The sequence below is a fragment of the Tenrec ecaudatus genome, chromosome 14, assembly GCF_050624435.1.
Source record: "Tenrec ecaudatus isolate mTenEca1 chromosome 14, mTenEca1.hap1, whole genome shotgun sequence".
Taxonomy (NCBI): Eukaryota; Metazoa; Chordata; class Mammalia; order Afrosoricida; family Tenrecidae; genus Tenrec; species Tenrec ecaudatus.
The window spans coordinates 34,306-54,633 of NC_134543.1; the positions used below are offsets into that span (position 1 = coordinate 34,306).

The following is a 20,328-nucleotide window of genomic DNA, read 5'->3' on the forward strand; positions in this document are numbered from 1 at the left end:
AGAACAATGCAGGACCAGGAAGACTTTCCCTCAAATGTACACAGGGCTGAACTGAAATGACTGAATGGCACCTAACAACAAGACTGAAGGGCAAAGAAGCCCTGGGGGTGGGTAGTGGGGAAGGCAAATAGGTGCTAACCACCAAGCCAGCTGTATGCTAAGGCTTTCTGTTACAGTAAAATCTCAGATAGCCAAAGGGGCAGTTCTGCTCTGTCCCATAGGGTCACTATGTGTTGTAATCAACCCACTGGCAAATGAATTAAGGATGACTTTCAAAACTCTTACTTCACAGGTTTGCAAGAGATACTGGTGCTTTTTTGTGTGAAAAGACTTCTGGAGGCAGGAGCTAGGCTGATGAGTGGAAATCTGGACACATTCAGATACCTAAAGACAAATCAAGTGAAGAGAGCTTGTATGTTTATCAAGGAGATAAACATCAGAGGTAGACAGTTTACTGATAATATTCAAATCACTGGGCAAGATGAGCTCACCTGAGAATACAGGCAGAAAAGGACAAAGAGAGGCCAGAAGCCCTGTGGTGTCCTACAAGGAGAGGAAGAATAGAGGAGAGGGAAGATGGGGAAAAGGAGAAAAACTAACAAGAGACAGAAAGAAAAATAAAGTAGGAAGACAGCAATAAAAAGGCAGTATCAAAGAGGAAACCGATTACAAGGATCTACATGTGACCTCCTCCCTGGGGGATGGACAACAGAAAAGTGGGTGAACGCAGATGTCGGACAGGGCAAGATATGACAAAACAATAATTTATAAATTTTCAAAGGTTCATGAGGGAGTGGGGAGAGGGGAAAAAATGAGGTCCTGATGCCAAGGGCTTCAGTGCAGAGCAAATGTTTTGAGAATGATGAGGGCAATCAATGTATAGGTGTGCTTTACACAATTGATGTATGTATGAATTGTAATAAGAGTTGTATGAGCCCCTAATAAAATGATTATAAAAATAAAATAAAATACAAAAGAACTTTTTAAAAAGGCAGTATTCTGGGAGTGTCCTTTATATGTTTCTCAAGTCCGGCCCACCCCCTCCTCCACCCAAATTCTATTAATTAATGTTTAAAAAAGGAGGGCCAGAAAGCCAGAGAGATGGAGTGACACTTTGTAAACTCCAGTCCAGAGCTTGAGCCAAGATCAAACTTCTGACACCAGTGTTTTCCATAATTCCTAGTAACGCTTCCACTCTGGCGGTCCCCTCTTACAGGAGGACAGTCTGAATAACACAAAGAGGAACACAGGATAGACTACAAGGTTCCTATGTCCCCCACCCACCTCCCAATCGGTTTTGTTGATATTCAGAGCAAGCTGGATCTAAAATCAGAGGTGTAAAGCAGCCATAAATCAAAACTCCCATTTTCACCACTTCTAAATGGCACCCCTGCCACTAGAACATCCCCATGAACAGGGATGTAAAACAGAGTTGTTGATTTTGTATATCACTTTTGCTTTGGAGAAGTAAATTCGGTTAAGGTTTAGATTTGCTCACACCTGCCTTGGGAAACTCGGTTAAGATTCTATCCTATGCTACAGTATTCTGAAATACTTCTGCTTTTCCACTAAAACCTTTTACAATGTAGCTTTTGGAAGAAAAAAAAACCCCACGATTAATGAACTGCTGAGAATTCTGACTCTCTGGAGAGGATTGTATTAGGAATCCTATTTCCAAACAGCCATTCAGTGCTTCAAAATAAGTATTCATCTAATTTAATTGTGATGACTTCGCCAGACAGTAACAGCCCAAGATAATGTTTACAAAAGCACTTGTCACTCCCTTTAGAAGTAGCAATGAGGTTGGGGGAGTGGGGTGCGGGGAGAGTGTTTCATACTTTCTGGGTGTTTATAGTCTGCAACCAGTGATAAAGCGACACTTAAGATTATTTAAAGAGTAAAGCACTTCAAGTTTGGGACCTCCCGTAAATTATCCTACGTTCACTGGGTTGCCTCAGCCCCCAGGTACCTGGGACAGGTATTCCGAGTCGCCATGTGCTTGTGCTAGGAAGCACTCTAGGAAGGGACCCCGGGATGCTATTTTACCCGCCGACGACAACAGGCTCCAACATTAGGAGCTACTCCAGCGGAGCTTGCAGCCACACCACAGCAGCTGGGAAAGAAACGTGACCCGCCCAGCAGCCAGGCTTCGGCCAGCGGAGCGAGGTGCAGCCTTCCCAGTCGCTACCATTCACAAGCACTTGCGCTCTGGCCAGGCAACCTTTTGGAATCTACGCGGACAACCACCCCAAGGGGCACGCATTCTTACCCCCTTGGGCAAAGCAGGGCGTTGGGGGCGAGGCCGCAGGGCTCCTCGGCGGCGCTGGGATTTAAAAACACGTCCGTGAAGCCCACCACAGGTTACCCGCTCCTAAAACACACTTCTGCGTGAAGAGACACCAGAGTGGCAGGCGGGTCCGGGGCGCCCGCGAAGACGCGATGGCGCCAACGCCGCTCTCCGCTGAGGCGCCCTCAGGAGGCGTCCGAACGCGCCACCCGCCCGCCGGGGACGTTCGGCCGCGCCTCAGCAAGGCGTCCGGCGGGCCGCCCGGCGCGCGTCCTCCGAGCCGGCAGGAAGCGCGGCACGGGCGCCAGAGCCGCCGGCCCGGACCTCGAGGAACTCGCCGTCGGCCAGCGCGGGGCCCAGGCGCCGCCGCGACCCCCGCCCTCGGCCGCCCTCAGCCGCGCCGCATCCCGGTCACGCGCCTCCGCTCTCACCTACCCGGCGCCCCGCGCAGCGCGCTCCGGATCCTGTGCGCCGTCAGTAGCCGCCGCGGCCGCCCGCTCGGTCACCTCCCGCCCGCAGGCATGGCACTCCGCCCCCCCGCCGCTGCCGCCGCCTCAACCGACGGAGCATGCGCGCCCGCACCTCCCGTCGAGCTGAATGACTGGCGGGTCCCTGAAGGGCCCCGGGACCCCCAGACCCCCGCCTTCCGTGCACGCAATAGGAAGAGGAGGGATTGGGCGTATACTTGTGACAAGATGGGCAGATACTACATTTAGGATGGCAGCTTAACTTTGACCTGTCTGGATCTCCATAAGAACCATATCAGTAGGGTGTGAACTCCACCCACAGGAACCAAGCTATTGGTTGCAAGCTTGAGGGAGAATTAATCCATTGTCTCCAGCAGTAGGGAGCAGAGCATGCCCATCCCAGCCAAGGAGTATTTGTAATTCCTGCATTTAACATTTGAATGCTTACTTTTTTGGAATGTTTGATCTTGGAGTCTTAAAAACAAATTGCCCAGCCCTTCACTTTACATAAAGAACAATAAAAGTAAGGTAAAAATATTTGCATAAGGCCTTCAGTCATCATCTCCAGGCTCTTAAAGGGGTAGGTTTGGCTGCTGGTCTCACATATCAAAGAGCCAGCAAAGCATCAGACATCCTGTCCTGCCCACAGATAGTGGCGTGTTCAGTCCCTTTCACTTCGCTTCTTCTCCCAACTGCCTGCAGAGACCTGCACAAAAAAGGTCGAGCAACACACACAGCAATGGTGTGGCCAACAGTGGGAAGAGGAGGAAGGGAAGAAAGGTGGGGGCGGGGGGGGGCACAGGTGACAGAAGAAGAATAAGCATCAGGTGTCAGGGGAAGCCAGCCCCTAACACATCATTATGAGTCCGGTGGGCGCAATTGTATAGCAATAATAAATAAATATTATAGTAAAGTTACAGAGCATGAGAGAAAGAGAAATATTGAAATAAATGGAGTCAGACACAATTCATAGTAGCACACTCAGCTCAGCCCCGCTTGGTGGTCTACGTGGAGAGAGAGATATTTGATGCTAACCCAGGTTTTTATATTCTCCGGGGGCATGCAAGCCCCCTAATTACAGGTGAGGACATATAGTAGAAACCTGGTAAAAAAAATTATTTTTTTAATTGACCCAGAAAGGTAAAGAGGCTTGATCAAGGTCAGTCAGCTGGTATTCAAATTGCTAAGCCCTTTAATTTGGCTGAATTCCCTACTAGTCATTCCTCATGACCCCCTGAAATGACCTCACCATGCTCCTTGGATTCCCAAATATTTTTGTGCCAACCTTCCTCAGCTTAATAAGAACATAGAGGAACCATTCTCAGACTCAGGAGGCTGGTAGCACCTGGGAGAATTTCTGAGAAGAGTCAGGAAGCATTTTGGTAGAGGCTGTAAGCATGACACAGCCTTCCTGCTGATAGCTCTTCCTCCTTCCTCCCTAGAGAGAGTCTAAATGAACTTAAAATTTGTGAGGATCCTGGACCAGGTTATTTTTAATCTTTCCTTCCCTACACCACTCCACATCTGTTTATCTTGACCAAACTTTTCCCAACGTCTCAGCCTCAAATTCACTTTCCTGTGAAGCTTTCTACTCCTGTAAAGAGTTACAGACTCTCCCAGCCCCCACCTCACTATCATGACTCCAGTTCTACCTTACAAATCCGGCTAGACCAAAGCATGTACACTGGTGCAGATAAGAGCTCTGGACATACAGAATTCAGGACAGATAAACCCCTTAGGAGCAGTGATGGGAGTAGCGATACCACGAGGGTAGGGGGAAGGTGGGGGGTGAAAGGGGGGAACTGACTGCAATGATCACTGTATAACCACGCCCCCCTGGAGGATGAGTGGGGGGCATGAACAACAAGAACTTGGGTGAATGGAGACAGCGGATTCTGTACAATATGAAAAATAATAATTTATCAAGTGTTCATGAGGTAGGGAGGGTTGGGAAGGAGGGAAATAAAAGGAGCTGATACGCTCACATTGAAAGAAAATGATTACAGCATATGTACAAATGTGCTTGACAAAATTGATGTATGGATTGTTATAAGAGCTGTAAGGGCCCCCAATAAAATGATTTACAAAAATAGAGAGTTTCAGACTTGGAAACTCAGAGGTAGTTCTACCATGTCCTGTGTAAGGTTGCTATGGGTCAGAATCAACTCTATAGCAATGCGTATGGTTTTGGGAGTCAACCTTGAGATTCTTACCTCAGTGTTGCAGGCAATTGCTGGCTTTCTGGCGGTTTCTGCAGTAGTTTACTAGTAATCTGAGGGATGGAATGCTCTCTTGGTTCCCTCTACATCATCAAGTGAAATTTAAAATGACAATTGGTTGTAAGCGAAGGCATTCTTTTAAGAACCAATTTCTCCGCTCAACTCATATTTTTAGCTATGCTGTTTAGGAGGGAGTAGTGTTATGGTGTAGTTTTATGTTAGGTAGCTAGAGCTGGGACCAGGGGGTCTACTGGGCAGGCTCCAAATTCAGGCACTTGAGGCAGGGAGGCAGTGCACCTAGGTGGGTGCAAACCAGGCCAGGTGGGCTTAATTCAGCCAATGGGGTCAACCAATAATGTCAACCACGCCTCCCAGCCGAAGCCACTAAAGGCGGAACCTGGAGACCACCTCCCTGTTTTTCTGTGGGGTCTCTCTCTCTCTCAATCCTTTCTTTCCCCCTTCCCCCTCTCTCCTCTCTTTCTCTTCTCTTCTCCTCTATCACCTTCTCTCCTTAATACAAACCCATTTGGATCAACAATCAGTCTTCGATATGAATTCTTTCTCCTGTGATGCCAAGAACTGAGGTATTTCCCACCCGAGAAACCTAACAGTTATGCTGTGATCCACATGGTTGGCAGTTCAAAACTACCAGCAGCTCTGAGAAAGACTGGTTTTTCTACTACCATAGACAGAGTTTCAGAAACTCAGAGGGTCACTGCAAGTCAAAAGTGACTTGATGACAGTGAGTTTGGGTTTTATTTTTTGGTTTTAGGGAGAGGGTTCACAGTTCATATACCAGCACACCTGCACAGAGATTGTTTCTGAAGAGGTGGAGGACTCCAGGCCCTAGGAGTCCCTGAAAGCAAACTCAGATATGGTCAATTTTGACAGGAAAATTGGTAAAATACACAAAGAAAAAAGAGAGGTTGGTTAGATGCATTTTATCATAGCTGTATTGTGTAACAGCATGCACTCTTAAATGAATGAGGTCATTCTGTATGAATCCATTTGGAAGAATCTCCAAAATATAATATTTAATGAAATAGGCAAGATACAAAAGAGTAAAAAGTAAGCTTTACTTGGACATGCGTACATGATCATCAAAAAGAAACAGAAAGGCCATGGTTGCCTCCAAGGCGGAGATTCAAAGGCTAGGAAGCGAGTGGAGGGAATAATGGATTTGCTCTGGTGATCATCCTTTCCCCAGCTTCCTGGGTGACATAACAGCGAACTTCTTGACTACTACCTAAAAAGTTGGCAGCTGGAATACACCCTGAGATGCCTTGTGTTTTAGGGTAAGAGGATACCCCAAATCTCAAAGATAATTTATTAAATCTTAAACAGGACAAACACATGCCATCCAGATGAGGGGAGGGAAACTATTAGCAAGAGGTCTTATTGATATGTAAGGGCTATCTGAGATTCACAGACTTGAAAGGACATGGCGGCAGATCCCAACATCACAGTTCCAGGTGGGACTACAGAAGCAAGAATAGGACAAGGATTGGGACCTGTGTTAAAAAGGACAGTTTACAAGACTGGTCCAGGGCCGAACAACCAAGGCTTTGGGGGCATGACTCATGACTGTGCAGCCCAGAATGGCAGCCTCGATTCAAGGATACACTTAGGCAAGTCTCTAAGCCCCACCATGGGCTGCCTAAGGGGTAATCCACTTTCCAATGCCCTCTGCCTGGTGGCAAGAGTGTTCACATTCCTGGTCAATGGTCTGAAGGAATTCACTGGAAGCTTAATCCACGTGGGGACTATGCAAATAAAATTTTGGCTTTCACTGTTATCCACAGACTTCTGCAAATTGTGAATTCTCAGAATTTCAGTTGAAAGGCAGGCTTGATGATCTGCTTCTGAGGAGGTCACTATGGTGCACACAGCAGGTCACTGTGCATGTGCACAGGAATCAGTTCAACAGCAGCCAGCAGCATTCTCCCTTATGTTGCTTGACGTTTGCTTTATGCCCACATCTCTCTCTCTCTCTCTCTCACACACACACACACACACACACACACACACACTCACACACTGGTATTTCAAAAAGTCCCTGAAAAATTCCATTCTCTTTTGATTCCTTGTTCCACTGACTTTTGGGAGCCCGCTTGTGTGCATATATGACAACATTTATTTGCTGAAAGTGAGGAGGAATTGAACCACTTGCTGAAGATCAAGGATTGTAGCCTTCAATGTGGGTTACAATTCAATATAAGGAAGACCAAAATCCCCACAACTGGACCAATAGGTGATAAACAGAGATAAACAGAGAAAAGGGCTTCAGTTGTCAAGGATTTTGTCTTGCTTACATCCACTATCAATGTTCATGGAAACAGCAGTCAAGAGATCAAAAGGTGTATTGTAATGGGTAAATCTGCTGCAGAACACCTCTTTATAGTGTTGAAGAACAATGATGTTACTCTGAGTACTAAGGTGCACATGACCTAAGCCATGCTATTTTCCACTGCATCATATGCATGTGAAAGTTAGACACTGAATAAGGAAGGCTGTAGAAGAACAGATGCATCGAATTGTGGTCCACCAGAAGACTACTGACAGTACCATGGACTGCTGAAGGACTGACCAATCTGTATCAGAAGAAATAAGGCCAGAGTGCTCCTTAGAGGCAAGAATGGCAAGACGCCATCTTACATACTTTGGACATGTTGTCAGGAGAGACCAGTCCCTGGAAAAGGACATCCTATTTGGTACGGTGGAGAAGCCATGAAAAAGAGGAGGTCCTCGAAGAAGTGGATGGACTCAATGGCTTCATCGGTGGTTCGGGCACAGGAACAATTGTGAGGATGGTGCACGACCCTACAGAGTTTCATTCAGTTGTATGTGAGGTCACGATGAGTCCAAGTGTCCTCAATGGCATGCAACAACAACCAGCCAGAGCAGAGAGGAGCAATCTTCCTTCTGGGACTTCCCTGGGAAAGTCTTCAATGGAAATTGGGAAAGTCTAAGACCCTATGGTCATGAGTCATAGTGGTCAGAAGGCCCCAGAACAAATCCAGTAAGCCTTTCTAATCTGTGATCCTCTCCGTGTCTCAATAATGGCCCCATTCTCACTTATGTAGTCCTGCCTGAGACAGTGATGAATTGCTCTTCCGCCAATCACATTTTTGTGGCAGATTTCATCCATTTCTATAATTAGCGACATGGCCACACAGCCTTTGGACCCCATTATGGCCTCATGCTGATGGTCTCCTTCATCTAAATCATTTCTCCTACTTTTGTCTTTCTTCATTAATTGGATATCTGAGATACATATGGAAGGGGCATTATCTCTACAATAAGAGAAAGGGATGAGGTGGTGGTGGTATGGAGTGGGGTGGCACACCATCTCAGAGAATGAGAACAGCTGTTTCAATGGTTCCCACTGCAGTGTGGAAACTGCAGGTACACTAAAAGAGCACAGTAACGACAGCATTAAGGTCTTAGAGCTTAAGGACTCCCTCCCTCCTTAGGCCTCTCTTTCAACTATAAAATGTAACTCTAAAGTGCAGAGCTTCTCGGACACAGCTTTCAGGAAGCCTGTGGATCCAGGAAAGCCCCGATCTCAGCAGAACCAATTTGGTAATCCACAGGTCTGATTTTACACCAGTCAGCTCACTTGGTCTAGATCACTCAATTATGTTCACATAAATTACAACAAACAGGTTCACACTGTCACCACATTTTCTAGATAAGAAAACTGGAACAGAAATAGGCTGCCAAATTACTTGGCTTCTTCTTGTTTTTTTTTTAATTCAACCATTTATTGGGGGCTCTTACAGCTCTTTTTTAATGTTTTATTACATTTATTGAGTACAGCAGAGATTTAAAAACAACACTAACCCAATGGTCATGTCCATTTTGGACGTGCTGGCTTACACCGGACTGCTGAGAGGTTATATATTTTTTTCCTTTTTTACATTTTATTATGGGCTCATAAAACTCTTATCACAATCCATACATATACATACATCAATTGTATAAAGCACATTCCCCGCCCCAATCATTCTCAAAGCATTTGCTCTCCACTTAAGCCCTTTGCATCAGGTCCTCTTTTTTTTTCCCCTCCATCCCCGCCCCCCCTCCCTCATTTGCCCTTGGTAATTTATACATTGTTATTTTGTCATATCTTGCCCTATCTGGAGTCTCCCTTCCCCCTTTCTCTGCCGTCCATCTCCCAGGGAGGAGGTCACTTGTGGAGCCTTGTAATCCATTCCCCCTTCCCAACCCACTCACCCTCCACCACTCTCCCAGCATCGCCCCTCACACCCTTGGTCCTGAAGCTATCATCCACCCTGGATTCCCTGTGCCTCCAGCCCCCATATGCACCAGTGTACAACCTCTGCCCTATCCAGTCCTGCAAGGTAGAATTCGGATGATGGTAGTTGGGGGAAGGAAGCATCCAGGATCTGGGGGAAAGCTGTGTTCTTCATCGGTACTACCTCACACCCTGACTGACCCATCTCCTCTCCTAAACCCCTCTATGAGGGGATCTCCAGTGGCCGACACTTATAAAAGAAATAGCCAAGTGAATGTTTGGGAAAACAACAGCTCCCACTATGTTGCGCAGGGAGCCCTGGTGGCATAGTGGTTTTCACTTGGCCTGCTACCAACATAGTTCAAAACCACCACCCGCTCTGAGAGAGAAACGTTAGGGCTTTCTACCTCTGTAAAATGTTGCAGTCTCAGAACCTCACAAGGGCTGTTCTACCCTGTCCAATAGGGTTGCTGAAAGTCAGGGTTGCTGTGAGTCACAAAAGATGCAATGGCAGTGAGTTTTCAGTTTGATTATTAAGCAAAACTATCAAATTCTGAAACTATTGTTTCTCAACCTATCCTCCATCAAGACCTACCTAAACACTTTTAAAAAATAAGTCATTTTATTGGGGGCTCTTACACCACTTATAACAATCCATACATCAATTGTATCAAGCACATTTGTACCTATGGTAGCATCATCATTTTCAAAACATTTTCTTTATACTTGACCCCTTGGTATCACCTCCTTTTCCCCCCTTCTCTCCCACTCTCCCACCCTCATGAAACCTTGATAAATTATACTTTCATATCTTTCAATGTCCACGGTCTCACTTCACCAATGTTTCTGTTGCTTGTCCCCTTGGGGTGTGGGTGTTAATACATCAATCATTGCTATTGGTTCCCTCTATCTCACCCCTACCTTCATGTTATCACTACTTCCATTACTGTACCTGAAGGGTTTATCTGTCCTGGATTCTGTGTGTTGAGAGTTCTTATCTGTACCAGTGTACATGCTCTGGTCTAGCCGGCTTTGTAAGGTAGAGCTGAGGTCATGATAGTTGGAGGGAGTGAGCGGGAGAGGAAGCATTGAAGAACTAGACAAATGGTATGTACTGTGGTATGAGTTGGGGTGCCAGTCCCCCCCACTAATCTTGGGTTCAATAAGCACAATTGTATGGTTAAGATATATAAATATTATATTAAAGTCATCAGGAGCATGAGCAATAAAAGAGACATTACAATAATGCAGTCAGACACAATTCATGGTAGCATGCTCACCTCCTGGATGGCCATGATCTTACCAGCCAGGTCCACGCACAGTGTGGGACGAAGGGAGGTGGGATGGAGACCAGGCAGGAGGCTCGAGGACTGGGCTGGAGGCTGGAGCCCCAGCACAAGGCTGGCTTCCCCAGACAAATGGCGCACAACGTGGGACAATATGAGTTATACCCCATATAACAATTATATGGCCCCATTGGTATGTAGAGTGAATTTGAAAATTGTATTAAGTGAGGATCCGGTGTGGGGATTGACAGAGAAGTAGTGGAAATAGTGAATGAGTATTTTAAAGAGGATAATGGGAGCAAGGTAAAAGTAAACCTGAAACTTATGGTACCATGATCATCTATTTACTGAAAAGACAAGGTGTAAAAGTAACGAAGAAAAAGATACAATGTTTTCTAAAAGTAGTAAAAAGGTATACTTCATGGTTCTCAGAGGAAGGAACTTTTGATTTAGAGACCTGGGAGGAGGTCATTGTAAACTTAAAGGAAGCACAGAGATGGGGAGAGTATCCCTATGGAGAAGTGGTCTCTGTGGGTATGTTAGGTAGCTTAGTCTAGCGAATTGGGAAGTCCATTTACGCATGCCCAGGAGAGCCAGCAAAGGACAAAAGCTGCATTTTCCCTCCAGTGGGCCCAGATGAGCATTACACCTGGAGCAGCCCACCTGGGCCAGGTGATTGCAACTCAGCCAATGGGATCGACCTGGGGTTGTTCACCACACCTCCCCGGGAACCCTTGAAAAGGCAGGGACCGGAAGGGAGAGGCTCTCTTTGTCTTGTCTTGGCTTGTCTTGTCTTGCTTGGGTGGTCTGGTCGTCTTCGTGGGAGGAGAGAGATTCTTGTGTGATCTGGGGCAGTCTCTGCCAGGCCGCATGGTCAAAGGAATCCTATAGGTGCCGCGTAAAACCTGAAGCTTCTTTTAACTCTCATTAAATTCACTTGGATCACGAGCCCGGCTTCGGCGTGAAATCTTTCTCGCCTGGAGCCAAGGACTGAGGTTGAAATTTAGGCCGGAGAGAGAAACCTAACAGGTACAAGTTAAGATGGTTTTAAAAACTTTTGCAGGAGGAAGAGAATGAGGATGATCAGTCTAGTGAGAAGTCTTGTGTCTATTCAAATCTAGAAAAGCAAGCTAAAGTGTCTGTGAATAAGCATGATATAGGTTATGAAACTTTAGGAAAAACGGAAAAGACAGGAATTGATTTGTTATCTAAAGCCTCCAATTCTAGAACAGAACCTCATGGCCAAAGCCTATGCTCTCACGAGACTGCAGACTCCGAAGGTTTAAAGGTGATACAGTACTAGAGGCAGTGGATTGCAAGATCCAAAGCATGGCTATAAAGCAATCCCAGGAAGCTCCCTTGCTTTCAAAGGTAGAGAAAGCCAAGAAGCAGAACAGGCAACATCTAAGATGCCCAAACTTAAATCAGATGAGAAGCAGTCAGAACGGGTTTCAGACAGATGAGAAGATTTTAGGCAGGGCCAAAAGAACAGAGCCTGAGTCAGAAGGGGACATAATAAAAGCAGCTGCTCTCCTGCTGGAATTTAGTGTAAGAAAGGCCAGAGATTGTAAAACAATCAAGCAAGCCAGCCCTGAAGATAGAGAGATTAGCTCCAAAGAAATGCAAACTAGGAGAGCTAGCACAGAAGGGGAAGTTCAGGAAGTGGAACTCAAAGCTAGACAGATTGAAAAGAGTAGCTCAGAGAATAGACATACAGAAGCAAAGTATAGGAAAGCACCTTTAATCTCTACAGTAGGAAGAGGGATTGCAGGAGATTTAGAATGTAAAATGGCAATCAATGATTATGGCCCAGACTGACATTTTGTAATTAGCTTGATAAGGGCTCTAGCAGAGTCTGACAGCTGGACCCCTTCAGACTGGAGAGCTTTATCGAGAATTTGTCTTTACTCTTCAGAATCCTTGCGATATCAAATGCTATGGAAGGAAGCAGCCCTTGCAAGAGCTGGGAAGAATGCTGAGGATGGGATAGATACAGGAATTCATCAATTGCTAGGGGATGCGAATTATATTACAGTTGAGTCTCAACTACAGTTTACAGAACAGACAATAGGACAGATACGTGAGGTTTGCTTACAGGTCTGGGAAAAGATAATTCCATCAGAAGAGAGAAAGCCGAATTACAGGGCTATAAGACAACGGAATGATGAGCCTTATGCTGACTTTGTGTCCCGACTGGAAGATGCTATTTCCAAGTGTGTGAAGAATGTTCAGGCAGTAAGAGACCTAGTGCACAAGCTATCTTATGATTTCTCTAATAAGCACTGTAAAAATGCCTTGCATCCCTACAGCGAACAGGGCACTTTGCTGGGTTATTTTAGGATATGCAGGAATGTAGAGGCAGAGGAATACAAGGCAGGCCTCGTGCCAGCTTCATTGGCAAACTATATCAGAGCTGGAAGAAAGTGCTTTAGTTGTGGGAAGACAAGTCATCTTCAACGAGTGTAGGCAGAGCAGGCTGCGGCCAATGTCAGAGCATGGGCCAGGACCATGGAGATCGGGTTTAAACGAACCTGAACTCTGCCTCCATTGTAGGAAGGGAGCTCATTGGGCGAGCCAATGTCATTCAAAAATCAACAGTGAAGGGTCGCCATTAGCAAAGACTTCCTGGCGGGAAAATAGTGGAAGGAGCTTGATGCAGAACCCTCATAGCAGAGCGTGGGAGGCAAGGTGTCTGCCTACTGGAGCAACGAAGATCTTTGAGAGAAATCGCCATTACCTCGCAGCCTCACAGCAGGAGACCAGACCTAGCTAAACAGGCAAAAACCTAGTCTCTGTTCTCACTGCAGTTGGTTTGAATAACCAAGAGATGGCTCAGAAGCCCTCACAGGAGCTTGATCCTCAAAAGCAGGGACCTCTTATTGAAAGATTAATACAGTTTCTATCAGGAAGATTTAACCTTAGTACTCAAGAAATTAAAATTGATACTGGAGTTGATAAGAGTTGTAAGGAAAAGTCCAAAACTGTGATTGAATCAGAAATTAGGAGCAGGAATTGGGGTCCACTGCCTAAAAGAACTATAGGATATTTATTAAGAAAGTCCAACATAAATTCTCAAGGTGTTGCTGGAGTTATTGGTCAGGATTGTGAAGAAGAAATTAAGGCAGTAATGAGTTCTGATATACCATGGTTTATAAAAATGTAGGATCACGTAAGCCAATTTTTCCTTCCTTGCATTTCTAGAGTAAAAATTTATACCTATCAGGAAAGAGTACTTGAGAAGTTTGACCTCCCTTTAAATCAAGCGGTCTTCTGGAATGCTGTTGTGGAGAAACAGCGCCCCCACATGGAATTAGAAACGGAAGGAAAAAGGTTTTTAAACTGTGGATGCAGGGTCATTTCCTTAGGGCATTCAGGAGGGCCTAAGACCCTCCCATTAACTTCCCCTAAAGCCAGCATAGAGGGAATGAGTGAAGTTAGCCAAGACAGAATATTGCAAGGTAAAATCATACAGTGTGAGAAGCCTGAAAGGCAAAACGGCTTAATTGAGCCTATAACCTTATTGGTAAGCTTGGAGAAAAAAATGTCTGCTTGGTAAGTTACTTCAAGATCAGCTGAACAAATTTATTAAGATTTTTTTCAGTCTTTCAAAGTATAATAAGAAATTCTCCCAATTAGTTAGCTCTCTTAATTCTCTGAGGGATGGGAGCCAGTACTTACATAACAATGAAGGCTATCTAACTAGTAGTTTTACTGGTTCAAGATCTAGCAAGGTAACTGAGACTGCTAGCAATGCTTTACTATTTAAATTGTTAAAACAGAAGGGGGAGAAGAGGAATCCTATGTGTGACAAAGTTCATTTACTCATTTTAACTAAAAATTTTTTCTCCTTACTAAAAGCTTGTAATAAAATTAGGGAAGATAAACACGTTTTCAATTCTACAGAGAAAATTGATCCTAAGAAATCTGAGGATGATGGAAACCGTGTTTGGGATCCAGGTCCATTCACCTGGAGAAAAGGCTATGCATGTATGTTTTTTACAGAATAAAACTGATGGACTCCATTTAAAAGGACACAACCACATTTGGAGAAAGATGCACAAGGAAGAGATGGAAAAGCCACCCAATATTAATCATAAATCCTTTTTTCAGGTTAATGATACTCCAAAGAGAGAGGCTATTTGTTTATATTTTCACAGGCAAAGGAGATAGGTGGATTTCTCTTCAGCCAGCAAGGCCCAGAAGAAAGCAGGGAAGCTGATGTGTGACCTGACCCCCGTCCTGTTATTGAAGTTATTCAAAACGTCAAGAAGACCTCGAAGATTCCTGAGAATGGCGATTGCTGACTGCTGAGATATTTCTTCCATTGCTGATGCTGTCTAAGAGACACTCTGGGATGCTATCATAACTGAACATTTTATACAATGTGACTGGAATATTACTGCAGACTGCTTTGCGGAAAGATCAGGATTTTGAATTTGTCAATGCTATAATGTGATTGGAATGTAACTGATTTCTGTATAACCCCTTATCCTTATAATAAGACATTGCATGATTGGGATTTGATTAGGAAACATTTGCAAGGGTTTAAGGGAAACATTTCATTAGATATTGATCAGCTTAAAAAGGATATTTTCTATACATTCAAAGACAAGCTTGAGGCTTCTCCTGGCTCTGATGTGATTAAGCAATTGACGAGTAGCATGGAAGGGTTGGACCCGGGAGCTTGGGGGCAAAGTACTTCACATAGCTTAAGTTCCAGTCTGTGTTTTTATCATCATAATTGTGATGCTTGCAGTCTCATGTCACTTCTATAGGAAGCTAATAGATATGAAAAGAGACCATGTTGCCTCCGTGACACTATTGAATCTTAAACATAATGCAGAGAGGGGAAATGTGGGATACTAGCACCAAGGGAAATAATACTGGGACTTATTCCCTGACTGGTACAGAGGGAATCTGGGAGACTAATGTTCCATGGCTGGAAGACCGCCACTCTGGTAGTTGGAGATATACTCCAAGTTCATGTTCCTGCAGTAATCTATCATTTCCACATATTCTCCCTTAAAGCTGTGCTGCCTTAAAGTGAGCGCATGGTTGATTCATTCTCCCTATAGAAGCAGACATTCCTATTTGGCTCTATTTCTTCCCACCGCAGTATCCAATCTCTCTCATACCTTCCTCAAATAGCACATGGGAATAAGGGGACTTTACCCCCAGTGCCTGGATTCTAAATGTTTCTATTAAGCCTGAATTTTTGGCTATATTAATTGGATCATGAAATTTTGCCGTGACAGCTTTAAATGTATAGAAAATGAATGATTTAAAAACACGTCGGTCGATCACACAGGCTGGTGTGTTCTTCCATGTGGGCTTTGTTGCTTCTGAGCTAGATGGCCGCTTGCTTATCTTCAAGCCTTTACTATCTTCAAACCAGTCACTATCTCTTTTGATAGCCGGGCACCATCAGCTTTCTTCACCACATTTACTTGTTCACCCACTTTGGCTTCAGCAGTTGTGGCAGGAGCGTTAGCATCATAGAGTTCCAATTTAATAAAAGAAAGTATTCATGCATTGAGGGAGTGTTTGAGTAGAGGCCCAAGGTCCTTCCGCCACCTTAATACTCAAGCTATAAATATAGACACATAGATCTATTTCCCCATCCTCCTATATATATTTGCATGTACATGTCTTTGTGTAGACCTCCATGAATGCCCTTTGACTCCTAGCTCTTTCCTCCATCTCCCTTGACTTTCCTCCTGCCCTACTACCATGCTCCATCACCACCTGGGCTACAGCCATACCTCCTCTCTACGCAACCTTACCCTTGATCATTCCCCACCAGACCTGCCACTCCCCCCTCTCTCTACCATTTTGGGTCCCAGAGGGATCAGTTATCAGGCATCAAAGAACAAAAAATCATATCATTGGCTGCACACCTCCATGATAGGATCGCTGAAGACAAATGGGTGCCGGAGCCGCCGGCCAGGACCTGCAGGAGCTCACCGCCGGTCAGCGCGGGGCCCGGAGCCGCCGCGACCCCCGCCCTCGGCCGCCCTCAGCCGCGCGCCGCATCCGGGTCCCGCGCCGCTGCTCTCACCTGCCCAGCGCCCCGCGCAGCGCGCTCCGGATCCTGTGCGCCGTCAGTAGCCCCAGCCGCTGCCCGCCCCGCTCGTCACCTCGCGCCCGCCCGCCGCCCACGGCCCACTCCGCCGCCGCCGCCCGGAGCCCGCCGGGGCCTCCAGCCGCCTTTCTGGAGCCTCTCCTGGCGGGTCCTGAGGGACCGCAGAGCCCCCGGACCCCTGCCTTCCGGAGCGGCCCGCAGCCGCCTCGCGGGGACCCCTCTGCCTCGGCGTTATCTCGCAGCCCTTTGCCCCACTTGTGCCCCGCGGCGCCGCAGACCCCAGAACCCCCTTCCTGAGCGTGGGAGCGCGGGGATGTTGCCCCGCAGAGTCGATGCCCTTGAAAGGCTGAAGTTCCCACTTCCAAGTTCAAGAATATTCTGTGTGTTCATTTTTGTGATAACAGCTAACACTTTGCTGCAGTTTCATCGTTTAACCAATCCTTTTCGTATTCTGCTCTCCTGTTCGCTTTTCTCTCAACCAGGAAATGTCACACCCCTCATTCTTGGATCACAGTTGGATTTTTTATTGATTATAAACCCTAATGTCGACTTACTGTAAAGCACCTGTACGAGGAGGCTTCAAAAATTCATGGGAAATTATCTTCTCTTTTCATTCCATTCTCCCACGATCTTTCCGAAGCTCCCGCATATTGTGATGCCAGTGTACAATTAGTAAAACCCCTCTGGCAAATAATTCAGTAGTCTGGGATATAATTTAGAACTATATGCTATGCAAAGCAAAGGTGGCAAAACAATCCAGTGGTAAAGGAATGCTTTGGTTAATGAGTGGTTGAATTGGCTGAATTTACAAGAAATCAAAGGAAGGAGCATACTACATTCAAAAATAAACTCCAGGAGGATTAGAGCGATAAAATATTCAAAGCATTAAAAACTTAGAGGGATTTATTTTCAAGAGTAGCAAGTTAGCTTTAGTGAGGTGTAAACTTTAAGCAAGACAGGAAGGCTCATGCCTTTAAAGGAAAGATAAAGCTATTTGACTATGTACAAATATGTTTACCTTTTAGCATGGTATCACAATGACAAGAAAAGTGTTTTAAAAGAACAATTGGCTATGCAAAACGCATGGCAATCTAACATAAAGTTTCTATAAATTATTTTATAAGACAAATTGCTCGGTTGTGTGTGTTTTTAATACAGACAATGCATACACATAGACAACTAACAGAAGAGAGGTTCATAAGCATGATTCATAAATATTGAAAAGATGCCCAATGTCATTGAAAGCCCTGGAAACATAAAGGGTTGAGATATAAATATGAAAGTCATCGAGAGTATGAGCGATAGAAGAGATATTACAATAATGCAGTCACACACATTTCATGGTAGCATTGCTCACCTCAGCCCCGCTTGGTGGCTTGGTGGTCCACGTGGAGAGAGGGGGAAGGGAAGGAGGACAAGGGGAAATGGAAACGGGAGGGTAAAGACATACATCACAGGAAGGACTTGCACTATGTTATACAGCAGTGAGAGGGGGTGGTCTAGGGCATACCTGCAATAGGAAGAGGAGGGATTGGGGTATACACGTGACAAGATGGGCGGATCCTACATTTAGGATGGCAGCTTAACTTTGACCTGTGTTCTGGATCTCCATATGAACCATTATCAGTAGGGTGTGAACGCCACCTACAGGAACCAAGCTAATGGTTCCAAGTTTTTACAGAGAATCAATCCATTGTCTCCAGCAGCAGGGAGCAGAGACTGCAGTCTGGCAGCATTGCCTTGAGGGACTTTGCAAGCATCTGACCCACACACATTATCCCTCTAGTAGGAATCAACCCAGTTAACAACTTAAATTGAGGCTTTTTATCTCCAGACTACATATTTCTATAGGAGTAGAAAGCCTCATCTTTCTTCCCTGGAGCTGGCTGTTGGTTTTGAAGAGTGAAACCTTGTAGTTAACCGCCCACCCCATAACCTCCTATGGCACTAGAGCTCCATGACTCTGAACTAGCCAGGTAAAATGCTTTGCCCTCAGGCAGCATTTGTTTGCTTCCACCCACTCCCCTGGCCAGCCCTGTGAGGAGCAGTCTAGCCCTCAAGAACTTGCCTGAGTATGCCCTTGTTGGGAACTGGGGTACTGAGGTTGCATGTTCATGCCCTGGCCAAGATGGTTGGAGGGCCCTGAACCAATCCTGTAAACTTTTCTAATCTGCAATAATGTATTTACTCCAATCATGGTCCCTTTCCCATTTCTGTAGTCACATTTCCAACTGTGATGGTCTGATCTACTGGGAACGTGACTTTTAAAGGGGCTTCCTTTGTTTTCCATGTGACCGAGCTGTTGTGGATCCCTCAGTCCCCATTATGGCCTCATGCTTACGGTCTCCCTCAACCAGATGATTTGTTTTGTCTGGACTTTGTCCCATTCAAGACTTTTTTTTTCTGGGTCTCCTTGCTTTCTTAGTTTCCAGGCGATCGGTTCAGAAAGTTGGAGAGGGTGAGGCTGCCACCAGGAGCTCTGGACATACTCCCCTGGGGCAGGCTTGGCAGGTACAGACTGTGGACAAAACCTCCCAGGCCATACAGGGGACTGGTAGGAAGACCATGGATCAGTGGCTGCTCTCCCACACAGATGGATACTTGGGATTCAAGGGTTGTGCCATGGGCCTGCATGCCCCAGCAGGTCACGGACCATCAGTGCCCTGGTGAGCCTGGAAGGATTTGACCAGAGCGATTCATACAGTGACCTGACTGGAGCTGCCGGCTGGGACATAACCTTGTGGAGGTTGCATCTGCTCACACAACTTAAGGGGTCAGCCTGGGCCCTGGTGAGGGCTGGAGCCCCTTTGGGAATTGGGGCTCATAGGGGTGAGACCAGACAGGCAGGTAGGGGCCGCCAGGCTGAGGAGAGAAGCCAAAGGTGTTATGTCTTTCAAGACACAGACACCCTAAGACCAGAGTCCCAGCCTTGAGCCTTGGAGGCCAAGATGAACCAGCCCTCTGCCCCACCCTGGTGCAGGGGGTAGGATCGTCAGGAAGCACCGCCCCACCCCCATCCAGCCCTCCCTGCCTGAAGGTCAGTAGGCTGTAGTTCTAAGGGGGGGGAGGGTGACCAATGCCTGTGGCCACTTGGGGTTGGGCTGCCCGCTTACTTCCCCTGGGAGGCAGATTTGTTGCCTTTAGGGATGAACTTCAGGGAGCTGCTGAATATTCAGAAGCGGGACTGCCCCCGTTTGGGGCTATCATTGATGAATTTGTGGCCAAGCCCATGGCCGCATTGACCGCAGGACACCTTAAAGGCATCATCAAGCTGATTGCGCTCAGGACCCTTGGCCACGCTGTCATCGTGGACGGTCTCCGTGGAGGCTGGCCACGGCGACGAGTGCTGTACTTGGAGCGGCTGGAGAGCAGCTCGTAGCCGCACTTGGCTCACACGTAGACAGCGGGTTCAAAGTGATTCTGGAAAACCTCGCCCCGGAGAAGCTGCAGAAAGACATAGTGGCACCGGGCTCCTGTCCTGCTCTCACACTCCGAGTACGCCGACCCCACGGCCTCGGGGCTCCCAGCTGGACCCCAGTCCCGAGACCAATCACACCTGCTTTTATGCACCTGCCCCGGAGCTGGGCGCCCCGCCCTACTCCGGACCCCATTCAAGATTTAACAAGTGGGTCTCTTTAAATTATATTTGAACTTGGGGTCTTCTCCCTGCCCTAAAACAATGCACAAAAAGTATATCCCAATTCAATCATTTCTACACGTACAATTTGC

At 46.3% G+C, this 20,328-nt stretch overlaps 1 pseudogene; it reads right to left on the bottom strand.

Moving 5' to 3' along the window:
- Positions 1-19,694: 19,694 nt before the first annotated feature.
- Positions 19,695-20,057, bottom strand: LOC142425331 (methionine-R-sulfoxide reductase B1 pseudogene; annotated as a pseudogene).
- Between the last annotated feature and the right edge of the window lie 271 nt (positions 20,058-20,328).